At 44.1% G+C, this 20,268-nt stretch overlaps 1 long non-coding RNA gene across 1 annotated transcript in view; it reads left to right on the top strand.

Moving 5' to 3' along the window:
- The first annotated feature begins 4,999 nt into the window (after positions 1 to 4,999).
- The window catches only part of LOC136792169 (uncharacterized), a 29,861-nt gene continuing 14,592 nt past the window's right edge, over positions 5,000 to 20,268 (top strand). Inside the window, exons 1-2 of the long non-coding RNA XR_010835592.1 lie at positions 5,000 to 5,162; positions 12,194 to 12,424. This is a non-coding gene — a long non-coding RNA (uncharacterized lncRNA). The remainder of the gene's footprint in view (positions 5,163 to 12,193; positions 12,425 to 20,268) is intronic.

Here is a 20,268-nt window from a genome sequence, read left to right as displayed (position 1 = left end):
TGGAGCCTGATAGTTACATCAAAGGACTAGATCTTCTAACATTATTTTCTCAGATCTTCCCTCAGAAGTTTAGCTGTTGAAATTGAAACTCTACTTGGCCCCTTCAAATAGAAAGGGATCAAATTTGACTCAGGGGGTTATTTTAGCCCAAAATTTACACTTTATGAAGTATTAAAATGTAAATGTTTCTTTATCCAAACTATTTCTAGATATTCTAGTATTTGTTTCTGGTGGAATAAGTGGCGTTAAAATTGGCTAAATACTTAAATGAATGAATGAATGTTTGATCAATTTCTAGGTCTTTGTCTAGAGATGAAATTTGCCTCAAATTAATTAGCAAAATATTTCTGTTATTGATATTAGAAGTGATTTCTGAGTACAGTTAGGATTAAGTTTCTCTTATTTGCCTTTGGGATCCTGGTTAGAGGTATAGGCCTCTGATTTGGTAGGTGTATAATATTGCATTTGAGATATGTGGACACAAATTCTTCTCTTCCCTTCACCATGGACTAAATCTTCAAGCATTAAGACACAACACCAATTCCCATTCATTTCCATACCAGCCTTTGATTATATGCAGATTCCTAGTAGCATGCCTTACCTATAGCACTATGTGCATTTGCTGTCACAATAAAGTATATTTTGTCTTGCATTGGTGCAAAACTGCTACTTATTTTCCACTGATCCTTGTCTAGTTAACATCTTAGTTTTTATCTATGAACACATACATCTTACCTTTGAGTAGCTATAGCTTTTTCAGTTGGCAGTGATAAGGTGACATTCTGGTTTAGGTAACTCTACCTAATTTCCACTTGGAGATATTGAATTTGCAAATATTAACTTCTCTGAGATGACTTTTGCCTCAGACACTGACACCTATAATTCAGTATATATGAACAAATAAAATGCCATAGCACTAGGTTAACTTTTAGGTGGCTGTACCAGGTACCATAGCAGCAAGTTCCTCTACACCCTTCCTTTTAAAAACCTCCATTTGCAAAAAACAAAAATAGCAGTATGGAGGATTCAGTCAGATTGGATTGTTTACAGAAAAGCAAACACACTGTGCACTAGAGATGGGAAACCACTAGTGGGAATGATTTTGCTGTGGGAAGGAAAAGTTAACCAAATACAGGTGAATATACTGTATAATGAGTGGCTTACTGAAATGTGTACAGAGACTGTCCTAAAGTGAAACTTTATTTTAACTTAACTCCTGAGTTAAATATTCGTTAGTAATTATGTAATGATTTAAGTTACAATTGTGAGTGGCTACTTCGGGATTGGGGGAGAAAAATAGCAATACCATAACTGTTTTCAATTTTCAGTACCTATTCATAAAAGTCATATATAGGGTGTTTAAATGTAGAGTCTGGGCCCTAGCCCAGGCCTAAATCAGTCCACAGGTAATTTTTGATCAGGCAGGATTTAGAAACTACCAACTGTAAAATGCTCAGAGACAGGTTTCTGGGTTTCATTTTACAGCAGTTAAAAATACCTCACAGTTCAAACAGATCCACTAATTAATTGCATGTCTCTTTTTAACACTGGTTTCCCACCAGGAGCTGTATAAAACCAAAACTCTTAATCTAGGAAAGGTGTGAATTGGGAATAGAGCAAGATTAAGCTGAAGAACTCCTGTTAAGGTAGCACACTGCAATGATGAGAAGATATCTGTTATAGAAATGAAGCAGAACTAAGAGGAGAAATGATCATGGATACTCATCCTAAATTGTATATTAATTGTATGGCTTCTTTATTTTAAAATATTGGTGCTTCCCAAATTGAAACTTTTCTACATTAAGGCAAAAAATATACATTTCAAAGCACCATTAAGGGTTTTGTGATCCTGAGCATTGCTTTACTTATTTTTTATTTATTTCTTTTTGGCTGCATTGGGTCTTCGTTGCTGCGCGTGGGCGTTCTCTAGTCACGACAAGCGGGAGCTGCTCTTCATTGTGGTGCATGGGCTTCTCATTGCGGTGGCTTCTGTTGTGGAATACGGGCTCTAGGCATGCGGGCTTCAGTAGTTGTGGCACACGAGTTCAGTAGTTGTGTCTCGCGGGCTCTAGAGCACAGGCTCAGTAGTTGTGGCACACGGGCTTAGTTGCTCCACGGCATGTGGTATCTTCCCGGACCAGGACTCAAACCCGTGTACCCTGCGTTGGCAGGCGGATTCTTAACCACTTGCCCCACCAGGGAAGCCCCATATTTATGTTTTTTTAAATCGTCTGCAATTTGACCATTTTGAAGGGAGACTTGTTAACAGTGAATTATGTCTCCATCCCCTCCCACTATACTGGATTGGTCCCTGAGGTGGAGCCAAGAAATCAGATTTTTTACAAAACTGCAAAGATAACCTATCTGCTAAGACGTGAGAATCACTATTCAAAGGGTTGTTCAAACAAAATAATGTATAGTTGTGGTGTGTTACCACCTGGTAAAAGCAGGTGTTTATCACAGGAGGCCCACAGGCTTAGAAGTATGACTAAGAAAAAGCAGATGAATTTCCACCTGCTTTTTAAAAACAGTGGCTCTTTAAAACAGTTAAGTACAATAGTCAGATAAACTGATGTTTAAAGAGAGGAAAAGTCTCAGGAAGAGTTTCTAGAAATATCACTAGACTTTATAAAGACCTGTCTTCAATGCTGTGATTTATTGGCTGTGTGACTTTGGGAAGTATGTGACTTAACCTCTGAACCTTAGTTTTCTCAAGTATGAATTATGAAAACAAGCCCTATCTTAAATTATTCTGGTTAGAATATAGTGAAATATATGGCCTAAAAACCTGTTAAGTATCTTGCAAATGTTTGGAATAACTACTGTTTTTTTTCAATAATTGTGAACAACCCTTCACAACTTAATTTTGCTCTAAATTAAAGAATGACCAGAATGCTTTCAAAGTTTTATAAATCCGTCCTGGTCTTGATATGTACTGCTAAATCTTTAAGGGAATTAGGGCATGAAATCAGCTGTTTATCAAATGTTACTGTCTTGACCTTTGACCATAAGAAAGCTTTCATAATCTTCTACAACAGACATTTTACTTTGCTTTCAAAAATTGTCTGAGCTCCTATTTTTGTCCTACCATGGAGCAGAAGGAAGGGAAGGTTAAAAGTTCATTAAATACAACTTCAGTGATAAAGAAAGAAAAAAAGAAAAATTAAAAGCATACATTTTTTCTCCCCTGTCAGACAAATTTACTTTTTGAAAAGAATCCTGCAAGAATTTCCACTAAAATTCCACTAGTTACTTTTCAGATTCAATTTTCTTTCTCCCCTGTTTCCCTCAGCCTGTTTCACACTACTGCTATAATAGTGTTAGTTTTTAAAGAACCCTAAAATAATGAGAAACCATTTATATACCAGATCATCTCATTTTAATCCTACTCTGGTAATTTGCCCTAAAGATGAACAAGTCATCCCTCAGTCCTGGATTTCTAGTAAAGTACATAGACAGATTTTGTGTAATAATTTTAAAAACTTGTATCCAGAGCAAAACCCAACTTTGAAAAAAGGTATTGACCAGAGGTTTTCACGGATTGGTGCAGTTTGAGAAACTTCACTGGTGTGCCCCTGAGTCAGGACGTTGGCTTCAGTTGTCCCCCAGAATTTCATTCCTCTTCCACTAACTGTTGGGGTGCCATGGAATAAGCTGTCAGCATCTGGCACACTACCTTCTCAGCTGACCCGCTCTCTACCTGTAGCCCTCCCAGAAAACACTGGGCAAAGTGGAGGCAATACTACGAAAGCATGAAATCCGTGAGTATTCTCTGTCCCTAGCTAAGCCACCTCCCTTCCCCCAGCCTCTAAGCCAACTGGAAGGTGCTCAGAGACATTTCTGAAACCTGCCAGTATGCCAAAAGGAGTCAGAAGTATTTCCACCCCTTTCCTAAGAAAGTCTTAGGTCCTGTTTCAGAGTAGCCTCCTTAGAAATTGAGAATCAAAGATGGGAGGGGCGGGGTCTTTTTAAGGACTTCAGTAATAAGTAAAAGAGTCGAGTGGTCCCACTGAAGAAAAAATGTTTGTTAATATAAAATTAACTGAAACCCATGCTACCAGAAAAGCACCAGTAGGTGGCAGGTATGCAGAATATTCAGTTCTTAAGTGCCAGTCTGGCCTGCCTTGGAAAAGAGTTAATATCTGGGGCAGTCTGTTACTATTCAGCTAACCTGAAGCGAGAGGAGATTTCACCCCACTGAAGTAGAATTGCGGGGGGTCAGATGAAATCGTATGTGAGAAAATGCCCTAGAAACTATGAATTACTATACAAGTAATAGTACTATTTCCAGATTTTTGTGGTAAGTGATTTTTTTTCCGCCGTGTTTGTTTTAGTATCTAAAGCTTTAGCTTGTACAACTTCAAAATTTTTTTTCAACAACTATTTTTTGATATTGTCTTCTGACAATGACAGCCTGAGGTCACAGGAACATCACAGTGTGACTTTGAAGTTAGTTAACCTCTTGAAGCCTCATTTCCTCAACTTTAAAAAAAATATGGAAACTGATTTCTAGAGAACATGTGTGAAAACTATAAGCCATACAGTATTCTAAAAATAAAACATTTCTATAAATTGAGGTTCAATGAGTTATTTAATTACCTTAGGCTCCAGTTTCTAGAAAGTATTTGCTCATTCATTTATCCATATTCAGCAATATTTGAGTGCCTATTACGTGTGTCAGGCAATATGCTAGTCATTAGTCAGCAACACCTGGCACCTACTTCTCAGCAGCCTTACGAAGGTTGTTAGCAAAGCCCAGTAAAAATCCTCAAAGCCACTGTATCAATACTGACTGTGTTCCTGCTACAGGAAATGAAGACATTCAACATAGGGGTGCACAAGCTCATAAAGCAGAATAAAAGGCCTTCGTTCTTCCAGCAATTAAGTTGTAAGTTTGAAAAGAGGAAACCTACCAGTTTAAATGGAAATAACAGAAATCATCTTTCCATGTGCAATGGACTCTGAAATTGGATTAATCTTATATTCTAAAATGAGCTTCCTCTGTCTCCCTTCCAGAAGCAAATGTAAATCAGCATTTTCAGGGCACATGGAGAAAAGAAGGAACACCAGCTCACCTCCAACAGACATGCCAAGTAGAGGACTTCCGTAACTGTAAAAGGCAGGGGCCAAGGCTCAGAGCCTTTGCACAAGAAACGGCCCAGGTAAAGTGTTCTTTAAGTTGGATTGGGGGAGAAGAAAGGCGAAGGTGAAAGAATTGTAAACTCTTAGATTTAGGCATTGTCTGATAGTGATCTCAAACTCAAGATGCCTTTGGATGCCAGACAGTTCATTAAAATAAGGAAAGTGGGCCTGGTGTAAGACTACTGAAAGGGGTGGTTATAGAGTGAAGAGGGGGAGCATATACCAGTTAAAGACAGACGCTTGGTTTAAGTCAAATAAAATAGCTGGCCAAACACAACTTATTCTTTACACCTTAGGGGCTCCTGCTTACATCCCTCACCTAGTCCAACCTCTCCTTTTAAACATTTGGAAACTAAGGCCAGGAGAGGTGAAGTGACTAAGGCACGTTCTCTGTAAGTAGAGAGAAGACTGTTTTAGGTGAGGCGTTTCAACACAACAGAGAGCACCACAGAGTATGCTAGAGATCGGATGCGTTATTCATATTTCAGAGACTTGGGAGGCAGACTGCCGAAGAGCGTGGACCCCGTGGCCAGAGGGCCTGTGCCTGAATCTCAGCTCTAACACTTAAGAACTGTGTGCCCTCGAGCAAGTTTCTTAAACTTTCTGTGCCTTGGCTTCCTTGTCTCTAAAATGGGGATAATAATTGTACTAACTCCATAGGGCTGTGGTGAGGATAAAATGAGTCAATATGTGGAAGGTACTTAGACCTGTGACTGGCCCATAGGTATTATCAATTCCGTTTCCAGATGAGGAAACATGCTTCGAGGTCAAGGTCACACAGCTTTACTAGAGGTCAAAAATCTGCACGGGCACACACACACACACACACACACACACACACGCACGCACACAGCTAGCATGGAACTCCCTCTCAGACACACTGACTTCAAAGCCTGACCTCCTGAGCCTCACATCTGCAATGACCAATGAGAAGGAAAGAGGGGGCCAGAGCAGAGGCCGGAGCTCTGTGGCTGGTTTGATTGTTCTGCTTTTTAGGAGTAATGTAGGTTTCCAGAAAAGCAAGCACAGGGATGAGGCAGTTACATCAGTGTTTCTCAAACTTCAGCATGTATTAGAACTAACTGCAGGGTGTGTGAAAACACAGGGTGCTGGCATCTTGCACAGGGTTTCTGAGTCAGCAGGTCTGGGGTGGGGCCCAGGAATTTGCATTTCTAACAAGTTCCTAGGCAATGCTGAGGCTGATGGTCCAAGGACCATACTTTGAAAAACACTGATGAATTTCTTCTGATCCTCAGTGTCATCTCATGAGCTCGGCGTTGTCTCCATTTTATAGTGGAGAAAACCAAGATCAGAGAACATGGCTGACTCACCCAATATCATCCTGTTGGAGCTGGGTCTTGAATCAAGTTGGTCTGACACTGAAGCCTATGCTTTCTCTATCTCACCATGTGACATGAGGTGTGAGCAGTTATTCTCTGCCAGGCACAGAGCTACAGGCCAGAGGCATAAGGAAGGTTAGGGCTCTGTCATGGGCTGGAATGTGCAGGTGGAGAAGATGTGAGGGAGACTTCCCTGGAGAAGAGAAGGCCCTCCTACTGGTTCCTACCATCTTCTCTCCTAGTTCACCAAGTGCCCTACCTGCCCTGCATTCATAGCCACTGAGTCTGACTAGGTCACATCCCTGACACTTCCTTCATTAGCTTCCCAGTTCCTGCTCCCTGTAAGGCCCCATCAGCCTCCACAAGCTCACTGCCCCCAAAGCTTCAGTCACCTTAAGTTCTTGTCCACCCCCAAAAGTGACATGCTTTCTCCAGCTTGCTGTGCTGTGTTCAGGTTTCCATCTGACTGGGATGCCCACCCCCTTCTTGTCTGGAACACCCCTCCTTGTCCTGGACGACTCGGCAGCCCTGACCACCATCCCTCCGTCCCACGACTGTGGGTTATGTGCTCCTCCTGTACCTTCCCAAGAATACCTGACTTAGCTCTTTCATAGCACTTGTGTACATTGTTGGGTAATTATATATTTACCAATCTATTTCTCCTTCTACACTAAATTTCTAGTCTAAACCAACTTTTATCTCTAAGTTCTCAGGGGCTATTACAGTATATGGTACAGAGTGGTGGGGCAGCGGTCCCAAAACTTAGCTGCACATTAGAATCACCTGAGGATCTTTTTAAAATTCTGAAGCCCAGGCCACACTCCAGACCAATTAAATCACAGTCTCTGAAGATGAGATAGGATATCAGCATTTTTTTTTCAACTCTCCCCAGGTGATTCCAATGTGCAGACAAGCTTAGGAGGCACTGAAGTAGAGTTTCGGGATGCAGGATGGATGGATGGATGGATGGTCGGATGAATGGGTGGATAATCAAGTTGAAGTTTGAATAGGAGAGTACCAGGCAGAGAGAGGTAGAAGATTTTCAATAAAAAGTAACAGCATAAGCAAAAGTTCAGGAATTTGAATTTTATGCCATAGGTAGATGGAAATCATTGCAAGATTATAAGTGGAAGGGTGAAAAAAACAAATATGTTTTTTAGACCAGTTGGCAACTGTGAGATCTTGGAGTGGGGAGAGGCTGGAGGCAGAAAAAAAGTGAGTTTTCTGCTTCACCCTCCTTCTAGAGACTGGCCTCTGGGAGGCTGCTGAACTTTCCAGAGATGCAGCCCAAGTGAAGCTTGATTGTGGGAGCACTCGTGGCTACTGGGGCGGGGGTGGCAGCTTGTCATCTCCAGCTGCTGTGAAACTAGGACTCAAATCCAGGGTTTTCTGCCTCTGAGTCTCATAACTCTTTATACTTCCAATTATCAGCCCCTTCAGGTGGCTTCTGACTCCATAACCCGCTGTGGAAGTAAAACTTGACAAACTCACACGCAAAAGCGAGCAGACATTAGATCATCAGTGGCCACTAATAATCAAAGCTGAACCTGCCAGTTAAACAATTAGCTCTGGGGATCAAACTGCAAAGAAAAGCAATGATGAAGCCATCAATTATACTCTCCAGTTTTATCTTCTAGTTAATGATCCATCAGCTCTCTGATGCTCTAGTGGTTATCCTCTGCATTGGGTTTCCCAGGGTCCCCCAGGAGGCTGCCCACCCTGCTGCACCCCATTTTACCTGAAACCAGGTTGTCCTCTGGCTGTCTTTACTTCTCCCCATTCCCCAGACTAGTGATGGAGGTGGGGAGAAATGTGTGAACTGGAGTCGAAGGTCTTCTGCTTTCCCAACCACACATAGAGAAGGTCCCAAGCATTCACCTGGGAGGACTAATCAGGCCCCATGCATCTGGTCTGTTTTTTATCTTTTTTCCCTGTTCTTCCCCTCGTAAAATTTTCTCTCTCCCTTCTCCTTTTTTGTTTATTATTCCTCCCACACCCTTTCCTTTTCCCCTGCCACCACCCTCTTAAGCTTATGACCACTTCTCTCCCATTTGTCTACCTGTTAGCTTCCTGCCCCAGGGATACCACACTCAGATTTTGCCCTGGGCAGGAACACCTAGCCTGGGAGGAAAGTAAGGACTGAGCTTGCTAAGCCCAGCACCTGCAGAACTACAGCCTCCCAGAGGGTGTGTCTTCTGATAGATACAAAGGCACTGGATGGGCTGGCTACCTCAGAGTTCTTTGTATTCTTTCTGTATCTTTCTCCTCTGTTCTGGAGCAATGCAGTGGGGTGGACAGAGCATGGGCTCTGGAGTCACCTCTGTTCAAATCCTGGCTCTGCCATTTACTGGTTCTGTAAACTTGACTATGTTATTTGTCCTCTCTGAGCTTCAGTTTCCTCATCTGTGCCCACCTCCTTGGTTGTTCGCTCTAAATGCCTAGAAAGGCTTTCAGCATAGTGAACACAGAACAAAGTCTTGAATGTTGACTCAACCACTTATCAGCCATGTGACCTCACTATCTAACCTCCCGAAGTCCCAGTTTCCTAACCTCTTCCATGGGTGATAACAGGACCAAACTGGTAGGGTTGTGAAGATAAACGAGATAACTCAGGGAAAGTACTTAGCACCTGGACACATAGTAAGCATGCAGCAATTGCAAATTGTATGCTCTGTTTGATGTTATATATTATTCGCTCACTACCTAGTACATGGTAGCTGCTTTCTGTAGCCAGCCTCCAAGATGGCACCAGGGATCCTCACCTTCTGGAATTTATATCCTTGTGTAGTTTACTCCCACACTGAATCACAGCTAGTTTGTGTGAATATCGTGCAAGTGACAGTGTGTGACTTCCAGGGCCAAGTCGTAAAAACCATCTGAGCTTCCACTTCACCTTGAATCACTTGCTCCAGGGGATGTCAGTCTCCAATGCCATGAGATCAGGCAAGCAGCTGTGGAGAGGCCCCCATGGACAGGCACTGAGGCCCCCTGTGAACAGCCAGCACAAACTTGCCAGCCGTTTTAATGCACCACCTCTGAAGTGAGTCCCTGAGATGGCTGCAGTCCTGGCCAACATCTCATGGCCACGTGATGGGAGACCTGGAGCCAGAACTGCCCAGCCACACCAAATTCCTGACCCATACAAACGGTATTGTTTTTTTTTTAAGCCACTCATTTATTCTGCAGCAATAGTTACCTAATACAGTGCTTTAAAAAGAAAGTCTTCTCTCTCAAGAGAGAAACAACAGGTTGGCATGTCCATCTGCAAAGCCACGCAGTCTAGCGTGTGACCAGCAGGGAGCGCCATTGGACCATTTTATTATCTGGCTTTTTTTTTTTTTTCCCTCAAGCAGTGGGCGCACCTGGGTCTGGCCAGAGGAAATGCCAGACCTTCCAGGAAACAGGCCAGCCACCTCAGGCCCCTGCTCCCTGTGGACAGAGCTGATGGCAGTCCCTGGGGAACAACCAGGCCCCAAAATAGGCTCAGAGTACATCCCTTGCCTGTGTAGCTAGGAAGCCCAGAGAACGGCTCAGAACCCTGCTTCTCCCGCTTCACAGCTTTAAAGCAAGTTCTGGGCAGACTTGAATATAACTCCCCTGTGGCCAGAAAAGCTCCTGTTCTTGGGCTTGAGCAAAGACCCTGGTCACAGGTGCTGTGGCCACGAGGCACCACCGGGGAAGGGTTTGTATGTCTTGTCCAAGTGACTCATTCGCCCCTGAGAAGAAAGGGCCAAAGAGAGCCTAGCCTGAGTGACAGGCCTTGCTCCTCTGCTGTGCTGGCGTGCCGCAGCTCCCCCCGCCAGTGAGCACACCTCATGGTCAGCCTATGAGAAAGTCCTGCTGCAGGAGGGCAGTTGACACTGTCCTTGTGCCCGAGGTGTTGGAACCCCTCATCACATATTTGCAGACCCAGGCCCAGCCTCAAGGAGTACGGGCCTGTCAGCTGGGTCTGCCCCAGCCGTAGAAGAGCTGGAAACCAGGGACCGACCAGCCAGCCAGCCTGAGAGAGGGCCTGCAAGCTGGAGACAGCTGGGGTCAGAGTGCAGCTCCCTAGTTCCTGCTGGGAGGTGAGAGATGGGTCGGACAGCTAAGCATCCCTCCTTGCTCCCCTCATCCTTCAGAAAGAACAGAGAGTCCTGATGGCCCTCATCTCCTCTGAGGCTGAGACTCGGCGTATCAAAGGCCTTCCTGGTTCTTCTGCTACATCTTCCTGACCCTGGAGAGGCAGAGCTTTCTTGTGGAGGGTAGAAAGGGCTAGAACATATCCTGGATGCTTTGCCTCATTCCTTGTTGGTGATGGAGTCAAGGTAGGGGCTGGGGGTGAGAGGGTGAAGTAATATTATACGTTGCTTTTATTTCTCCTTCTTATTGCAGGGTGTTATTTTTAATTCTTTGAAATTATGCACATAGATAGGTGTTAATAATTATGAGCTTCAACACTGTAACGGGGCACATGATGGTTAATTTCATGTGTCAACTTGACAGGGCTAAGGGATGCCTAGATAGCTGCTTTCTGGTTGTGCCTGTGAGGGTGTTTCTGGGAGAGATTAGCATTTGAATCAGTAGATCAGTAGTAGACTGAGTAAAGAAGATCCACCCTCACCAGTGTGGGTGGGCATCATCCAATCCCTTGCGGGCCTGAATAGAACAAAAAAGGCCAAGGAAGGGCAATTCCCTCTCTCTCCTTGAGCTGGGACATCCATCTTCTGTCCTCAGACATCAGAGCTCCTGGTTCTCAGGCCTTTAGACTTGGACTGAATGATACCACCAGCTGCCCTGGCTCTCCAGCTTGCACATGGCATATCTCAGCCTCCATAATCACATGATCCAATTCCCATAACAAATCTCCTCTTGTATATCTACGTATATCTTATTGGTTCTGTTTCTCTGGAGAACTTTGACTAATACAAAGCATTAAAATGGTTATAAAAGAGAGTCATTGGGTTTGATTGTGTTGAGAAGCACTGCTGTAGAGAGATTGATTATTGCCTCAGCTCATCCCTTGACAATTCAGTTGTATAAGAGGCACTCATTTCTTAGGCTCCAAAATGATGCTATCAGTTAGCCTTATGCAGCTCTGATTAGAAAAGGTAGAGAGAGTACTTTAACCTTTAGTCAGACACACATTTTGAGCCTATCCTTGTATCAGCCCCATGTCAAGACACTGTGATAGCTATTCTTTATTAAGTGTCTACTAAGTTTAGGTGCCTTCATTCTGCAGGTGAAATAGCTACAGCTCAGAGAGGTGAAACACCTTGCCCTAGGAAGCTCAGCTAGCAAGTAATGGAAGAGATCATCCTGCTTCATCTGAAGGCTGTGTTTATCACACCAAGCCCTGGTGCTTCTAAAAACAAACTTGCACTTGACAGGTGCTATAGGTTGCATATTTGTACCCCTCCAAAATTCATATATGAAACCTAGTCCCCAATATGATGGTATTAGGAGGTGAGGCCTTTGGGATGAGCATAGGTCATTAGGGTGGAGTCCACCTGAATGGGATTAGTGCCTTACAAAAGAGATCCCAGAGAGCTCTGTTGCCCCTTCCACCTCGTGAGGACACAGCAAGAAGGCAGCCATCTATGAGCCAGAAGCAGGCTCTTGCCAGACACCAGACCTGCCGTCTCCTTGATCTTGGACTTTCCAGCTTCCAGAAGTGTGAGAAATAAAATTTTATTGTTTAAGCTACCCACCCTGTGGTATTCTTGTTATAGGAGCCCAAATGGACTAAGAAGACACCAGGTTCCAACTTGTTTGGGGAAGCCCCCATTTGACAAGAAGTGTGGTTCCGTAGTTATTGTCACAAAGTATCCCAAAGCTGATCTTCTCCATCCTGGATGTTGCACTGGGACCCTCACCTTCGCCAGATCTCAGTCCCAGCAGTGAGAGAAAGTCCAGTCCCTGCGAAGATCTGTGATTAGATGACTGAACCCGCTCTCTGCCCAGTGAGTTGCTTTCCCTCTCCAGATATGCCACGTTGTTATTGTACAAGAGCATATGTTGTAATATTTGATAGAGTTAATCATGTTCGTTCCTTTCGTTTTCAGAATTTTCCTGTCACACAGCAGGCACTCAATAAATTTTTTTAAAAATTTATTTTATATTTAAGTATAGTTGATTTACAATGTGTTAGTTTCAAGTGTACAGCAAAGTGATTCAGTTACACATATACATATTGTATATCTATTCTTTTTCAGATTCTTTTCCTCTATAGGTTATTACAGAGTATTGAGAAGAATTCCCTGTGCTATATAGTAGGTCCTTATTAGTTATCTATTTTATATATAGTAGTGTGTATATGTTAATCCCAACCTCCTAATTTATCTCTCCCCTGCACCTTTCCCCTTTGGTAACCATAAGTTTGTTTTCTAAGTCTGTGAGTCTGTTTCTGTTTTATAAATAAGTTCCTTTGTAACATTTTTTAGATTCCATATATAAGCGATATCATATGATATTTGTCTTTCTCTGACTTCACTTAGTATGATAATCTCTAGGCCCATCCATGTTGCTACAAATGGCATTATTTCATTCCTTTTTTATGGCTGAGTGATATTCCATTGTATATATGTACCACATCTTCTGTCAGTGGACATTTAGGTTGCTTCCATGTCTTGGCCATTGTAAATAGTGCTGTAATGAGCATAGGCGTGCATGTCTCTTTTCGAATTATGGTTTTCTCCGGATATATGCCCAGGAGTGGGATTGCTGGATCATATGGTAGTTCTATTTTCACTTTTTTAAGGAACCTCCATACTGTTCTCCATAGTGGCTGTACCAGTTTACATTCCCACCAACAGTGTAGAAGGGTTCCCTTTTCTCCACACACTCTCCAGTGTTTATCATTTGTAGACTTTTTGATGATGGCCATTCTGACTGGTGTGATGTGATAACTCATTGTAGGTTTTTTTTTTAATAAATATATATTTATTTATTTATTTTTGGCAGTGTTGGGTCTTCATTGCTGTGCACAGGCTTTCTCTAGTTGCAGCAAGTGAAGGCTACTGTTCATTACAGTGCGAGGGTTTCTCATTGCAGTGGCTTCTCGTTGCGGAGCATGGGTTCTAGGAATGCGGGCTTCAGTAGTTGTGGTACTTGGGCTCAGTAGTTGTGGCTTGTGGGCTCTAGAGCACAGGCTCCAGTAGTTGTGGCGCACAGGCTTAGTTGCTCCGCAGCATGTGGGATCTTCCTGGATCAGGACTCGAACCCGTGTACCCTGCATTGGCAGGCGGATTCTTAACCACTGCGCCACCAGGGAAGTCCCTCATTGTAGGGTTTTTTTGTCTTGTTTTGTTTTGTTTTGAGGTATGCGGGTCTCTCACTGTTCTGGCCTCTCCCGTTGTGGAGCACAGGCTCCGGACGCGCAGGCTCAGCGGCCATGGCTCACGGGCCTAGCCGCTCCGCGGCACGTGGGATCTTCCCGGACCTGGGCATGAACCCGTGTCCCCTGCATCAGCAGGCGGACTCTCAACCACTGCACCACCAGGGAAGCCCCCTCATTGTAGTTTTGATTTGCATTTCTCTAATAATTAGCGATGTTGAGCATCTTTTCATGTGAATATATATATTTTCAAATTAATTTATTTGGGGCTGCATTGGGTCTTCATTGCTGCATGCGGGCTTTCTCTAGTTGCGGTGAGCGGGGGCTACTCTTCGTTGTTGTGTGCGGGCTTCTCATTGCGGTGGCTTCTCTTGTTGCAGAGCACGGGCTCTAGGTGCACAGGCTTCAGTAGTTATGGCTCGCGGGCTTCAGTAGTTGTGGCTCATGGGGTTTAGAGCACAGACTCAGTAGCTATGGCACACGGGCTTAGTTGCTCCACAGAATGTGGTATCTTCCCGGACCAGGGCTCGAACCCATGTCCCCTGCATTGACAGGAAGGTTCTTAACCACTGTGCCACCAGGGAAGCCCCAATGGGTATATTTTTATAAATGAATGCTTCAAGGGTGTTATGGTCGTGGTGGCATGATAAAACTAAATAGATAAAAACAAATGGTGCCATAGGAATATATTCATTCAACAAATAATGACTGAGCACCTGCTACATGTAAGGCATTGTGCTAAGTGCTATGGAAGATCCTAAAGTAAGTGAGCAACAGATACCTTCCCCTGGTACCAAATGTAAAGTACTTTATAAAACAACCCTTGTCTTCATCTCCTGTTTCAAGGCACACAGAATGAAGTAGAAACCTGCGTCAACCAGCTGGATGAGGCGTATAGAAACTGAAGCTCAATACAATTCTAGGTTGTTATTCAGGTAGAAATGCACAGCAGCATGCAAAATGGAGAGTGTTCTGAAACCATGGAGACGTTGGGGTGCTTCCTTCTGCCCTAGGGAAGAAAGTGGGGAGCTGTGAGAATCAGAGTGGTAGGCTTTGAGGAGAAGCTGGACACGTGTTTAGGAATATGACCCAAAAAGGAGCTCCCGAGATTATCCACGTGAGGTTGATGAATGCCTCCACCCCAGGGACACTCACCTTTCCAATCCCTAGTCTTGTCAGGGTGCTCTTACCTGCAGTAGGTAAGAGCAAAGGCAATCAGCGGAGGCTCCATCAGCCTGCGATGAAGAGGACCCCCAAAGAAAAATGTTTAGAAAACCGTATGGGCCCCTTCTATGTGAACAGTCTGTCAGAAATGTCTGCCTCCTTACAAAGAAACAAACTAGTCCCAACGTATCTTAATAGCTACACGAGCTTCTGCGCAGTCAGGAAATTGATTTTTCTGTTCTCTCCTGACTCCTTCTGGACAGTGGAACTCAGTTATCAGGCTTTTACTTCCTGGTCTCCCAGTAACCCTATTTGGTGAAATTAGAGTTAGGAGTTTAATTCAATGTAGTGCAAAGCCCATGAGATTGGCTTTATGGTTTCAAGACCTCTGCTAGGAAACAGAATCCTGCCATCTCTATTCCTCGTCCAAAAATTGACAGAAAGGTGGGGCGGGGTGGGTGGAGTGGGCTGGGGTAAGGATCAGCCTGGGGGTCAGCACAGCTCTCCTGAGTTCTGTGCCCCCTCCACCCTGAACTGCTGTGCTTTGAGCCCTTTCAGGGCTAGATATCTATCAGCCTATTCTATGAAGCTTGACTGGCACCTATCTTCAAAAAAAAAAAAAAAAAGAGTGACTATTAGATTTCTTTTCCATGCTGTATAAAAATAAAGTGATGAACTGAGCCAAAACACAAATAGCTGACATTCTTCAGGCCCCTCCCAAGTGGGATGCAGTTTACATGCGGCATTTAATATAAGCCTACCCTCGGCCAGCTGCATGGGTACATGACCCACATAGTTCACAGGGGCCCACTCTTAGGAGGGCCCCTGCACTTGGTTTACTGCTCTGCTGTTGTTGTCATCTTGAGATTCTTAATGTCTTCTGAGCAAGGAATTTTCATTTTGCACTGTACCCTGCAAATTATGTAACCAGTTCTATCCTCACCATAACTGTTGTTTGGTAGGTATTGTTGATCCTAGGGAAACCAATGTTCAGAGTGGGTTCAGAACCTCACCCAAGTTCATACAGATGGAAAATGGCAGATCTGGGATTTGAAGCCAGGTCCCTGCTGCCAACCCCAAATCCATGCTCTGTTGATTCAGTGGTGCTACCCTCCTGACTTGGTTGTCTAATTCAAGTCAGCCCATCTCTCTGAATTAGGATATTAATTCTGGACACTACAGGTTAAAGTGCATTAGCAGGTGGGTTTTTCCCCTTAATCATCAAGATAATTACTTTAGAACTCTAAATAGTTCTAAATGTATAGTATTTATTTTCCAACAAAATGTTTTCCAGCAGAATCTGCCAAATTTTGTTTTTGAAACCTAGACAATCGTTTTATCCTCATACACTTTTAAAATGGCATTACAGATGTCAACATGAAGAACACTTGCTCTATAACAAAATTACATTTCTTTCCAAGATGTAGTGATTTAATAATTAAAACAATATCCATGAAATATAAATACCCGGTATTCATAAATAAATTAAATTGGATTGTGGCTTCTAAGAGACAATTATCATGTAAAATATCTCTGTTGGTTGAAATAATATGAGAGCAGAATATCAATTCTGACATTCTCTATAGGCCATTGTTATAAATTGCTAGAATGGTCTAATAGGTTATGGAGTTTTATTGAGGTTTGAGATGGTCCTTAAAATATTCATTATGTGTTAGAAATTAGTTGTCTTGATTGATTTTAGTTATAATTCAATTATATGTTTACAGCATGGGAGAAGGAGGGGTGCTGTAGAACTGAGAAGAAAAGTCTGTTCTACTTATGAAATAATAGGAACTAAGACAGTGGCACCATGATTAAGAAGTTCAGACAAACCTAGATTTGAATCCCAGTTTCACCACTTTCTAGCTGTGTGACATTGAACAATTTATTTAAATTCTCAAATGTCTTCATCTATAGAAAAGGGTTGTAGGGCTTCCCTGGTGGCACAGTGGTTGAGAGTCCACCTGCCGATTCAGGGAACACGGGTTCGCGCCCTGGTCCAGGAAGATCCCACATGCCGTGGAGCGGCTGGGCCCGTGAGCCATGGCCGCTGAGCCTGAGCATCCGGAGCCTGTGCTCCTCGATGGGAGAGGCCACAACAGTGAGAGGCCCGCGTACCGCAAAAAAAAAGGGTTTGTAATGAGGAATAAATTAGATAATGCATAAAGCACAGAGCACAAAGCACTCAGCAAGCCCTAAAATAAATGCTAGGTCTTATGATTTCTGCTGCCACAAAGGGGGGTTTGAAGGGTTTGGGAATACAGCCCTTTCCTACCTCAGTTATTATACATCAACTGAAATCTTAAGGGCCATAACAATTTCTACAGCAATAACTTGAAGCATTAGTGGGATAACTCAGTGGTGTGCTGGTATGTGGCAGGGAGAGTTAGGGAGCCCGGATTTGCAGTGCTTCCTGTTTCCATGGTGTAAATACTCCATCAAGCTACCAAAGCTTTGCTGCTGAAGTGGAGTTGGGAAGAGATGCACGCACTCACTTCTCAAGAACTGCTGTGACCTGGTTCCACGCCCACTGGGAAACCATGGGTTCCAGTTTTGGCTCTGCAGCAATCAAATTGCATGACCCTGGGCAATTCCCACCGTCCCTGGGCTTCAGCTTCTTCATCTGTAGTAGTACCTATCTGGCATGCCTCATAGGGTGGGTGACAATGAAGTAAATAAAGGACATGAGAAACTATTGAACTTGTGAAACAGTGGAGAGTAAATTGGCAGTAGTGTTGATGCACAGGCTCCTGTAATTACAGAGGGAGCTTTGTCTGATTTTAAGGTCCCAGGACCGGCAATTCCTTTGTCTTTTGATCTGCTGCTCAGCTGGGCACTGGAGCTCCAGGTTTATTTACCTTAATCTTTTTTTTTTCTTCTTTCTGACCATTTAGCTTATAATGGTTATCTGCACAATTAACATAATAAAGCAAGTTAGTCAGGCTCTTTCAAGCCCTAGGGAACAAAGACTGGCTCCAGTTTCTTGAGGCCTACTGTGATCTGAGAAGGAGGTTGAGAAACAGCAAAGCTGTGCCCCACCCACCCTTGGAGCTCAGGAACAAGGGTTCCTTGTCCCTCAGGACCAATGGCTGTCCTGGTGACCTGATCACCTTGTTTTCCCCTTAGTTCCCGACTCTAGCCCCCCTGACAGTCAAGAAACTCTTGGACTTCCCTGGTGGCACAGTGGTTAAGAATCCGTCTGCCAATGCAGGGGACACGGGTTCGAGCCCTGGTCTGCGAAGATCCCACATGCCACGGAGCAGCTAAGCCAGTGTGCCACAACTACTGAACCTGCGCTCTAGAGCCCGTGCTCCACAACAAGAGAAGCCACCTCAATGAGAATCCCATGCACTGCAACGAAGAGTAGCCCCCACTTGCCCCAAGTAGAGAAAGCCCACGGGCAGCAACAAAGACCCAATGCAGCCAAAAATAAATAAATAAATTTATAAAATAATAATATTTTTTTAAAAACCTCTCTCTCTCTGTTTTATCTACTCTTGATGGCCCTTCACTGTGGCCTCTTCTGCTTCAACTACAATGAAAAGCAGTGAGTGTCATGGTAGGAGCATGAGTCAGACTGCAGGGCCCAGATCTCAGTGGCACTGGGGACTTCCGTTGAGCTGGTTGTGTAACATTTCTGAGCTTCATTCTCTTTGAAACTGGAGGGAAGGGGGCAGGGCACAACCTTTAAAAGAATGACATAGCCCCAGGACATGACATAAACTGATTAGAACCAAATAGGTCCAAGATGGCAGACAGTTGACTTCTACTAGACCTTGAGCCTGAGTATACACTCACTGTAACACATCAGCAAGCTAAATGACACACCCACAGGTGCCATGACAGTTCCAAGGCTGACCATAAAGGTCAAAATTTAGGCGGTTGGGCTTCCCTGGTGGCGCAGTGGTTGAGAATCCGCCTGCTGATGCAGGGGACATGGGTTCATGCCCCGGTCCGGGAAGATCCCACATGCTGCAGAGTGGCTAGGCCCGTGAGCCATGGCCGCTGAGCCTGCGCTTCCGGAGCCTGTGCTCCGCAATGGGAGAGGCCACAACAGTGAGAGGCCTGCGTACCACAAAAAAAAAAAAAAAAAAAAAAATTAGGCGGTGGCCCAATTTCTGGAAATCCCCACCCCTTCCCCAAAATAGCTGGAATACTCCCTCCCACTCATTAGCCTATGAAATTACCCACCCCTATAAAAACTGACAACCCCATACCCTGGTACCACTCTCACCTTCTGAGATGGCCCACTGTCTGTCTGTGGAGTGTGTTTCTCTCTAAATAAATCCACTTCTTACCTATCACTTTGTCTCTCACTGAATTTTTTCTGTGATGAGCAATCAAGAACCCGAGCTTCATTAAGTCCTGAGACCAGGTGTCTGATCTAAATTAAAAGACCATAGGTTCAAGTCCCAATCTGGGTTTTGGCTGGGTTCGAGTCCCGGCGCTTGAGTTCAAGTCCCAATCTGAGTTGCACAGTTTCATCTTCATCTGCAGAATGGCGATCATAGCACCTACCTCATAGGGCTAGTATGACATTCAAAGAGTCAGAACATGTAAAGCGTTTAGAGGAGTGTCTGGCACATCGGTCCTTTCTGACAGCCGTCCTGCTTCTACACCATCTACCTGTGGTCTCCCCATCAACCTGGGCTCTGATTAGGTCTCTTTGCCACAGTCCAGTGTAGTGTTTGTCATGGATGGAGAGCTGTCACAGGCCCTCTCTCTTGTCTGCCTAAATGTGGCTGCCATTGGCTACGAAGCACTTTCACAAGACACAAAATAGGGCACATTGCTGGTGAGGAGCCTCCCATTATCTGAGGGGGGCTGTGGCTATGCAGACACCCTGAGTCTCTTGGCTTCTCTCCTATACAGCAAGCAGGCCTTTCTGAACATCCAAGAGGAAGAGACATCACCCGTAAGCATATTCAAGAAAACATATTCTGTGTCTGGGTAAAGGAAGGTCCCGAGGATTATAATCAGAGGAAAATACAAGGAAGTTTGGTTACTTTTTCATCAGTGGATCTTTCAGAGGTTTGTCCTTGAACTGAAAATTTAGTCTTCAAAGGCTGTGCTGGTTGTCAACCTTTTCTGGCCCCAACACACTGAGTGGCCCACCCCTATCAGTAACAGCCTCTAAGGCTGCCAGTGAATCTCAGGCTGGGGTATAATAATCTCCAAGGGCTTGGTTAGCTTGATAAGAAACAGTCCGTTTCTTCATTTTCCTCAGAGGGAAAGCATTTAAGAGTGTGTTTCCAAGGTTCAGCTGCTCATCTAATAACAATAATAATTACCTTAATGTTCTTCAAT

Source organism: Kogia breviceps, chromosome 11 (assembly GCF_026419965.1).
Source record: "Kogia breviceps isolate mKogBre1 chromosome 11, mKogBre1 haplotype 1, whole genome shotgun sequence".
NCBI lineage: Eukaryota > Metazoa > Chordata > Mammalia > Artiodactyla > Physeteridae > Kogia > Kogia breviceps.
This window is presented reverse-complemented; position numbering and strand designations above follow the sequence as displayed.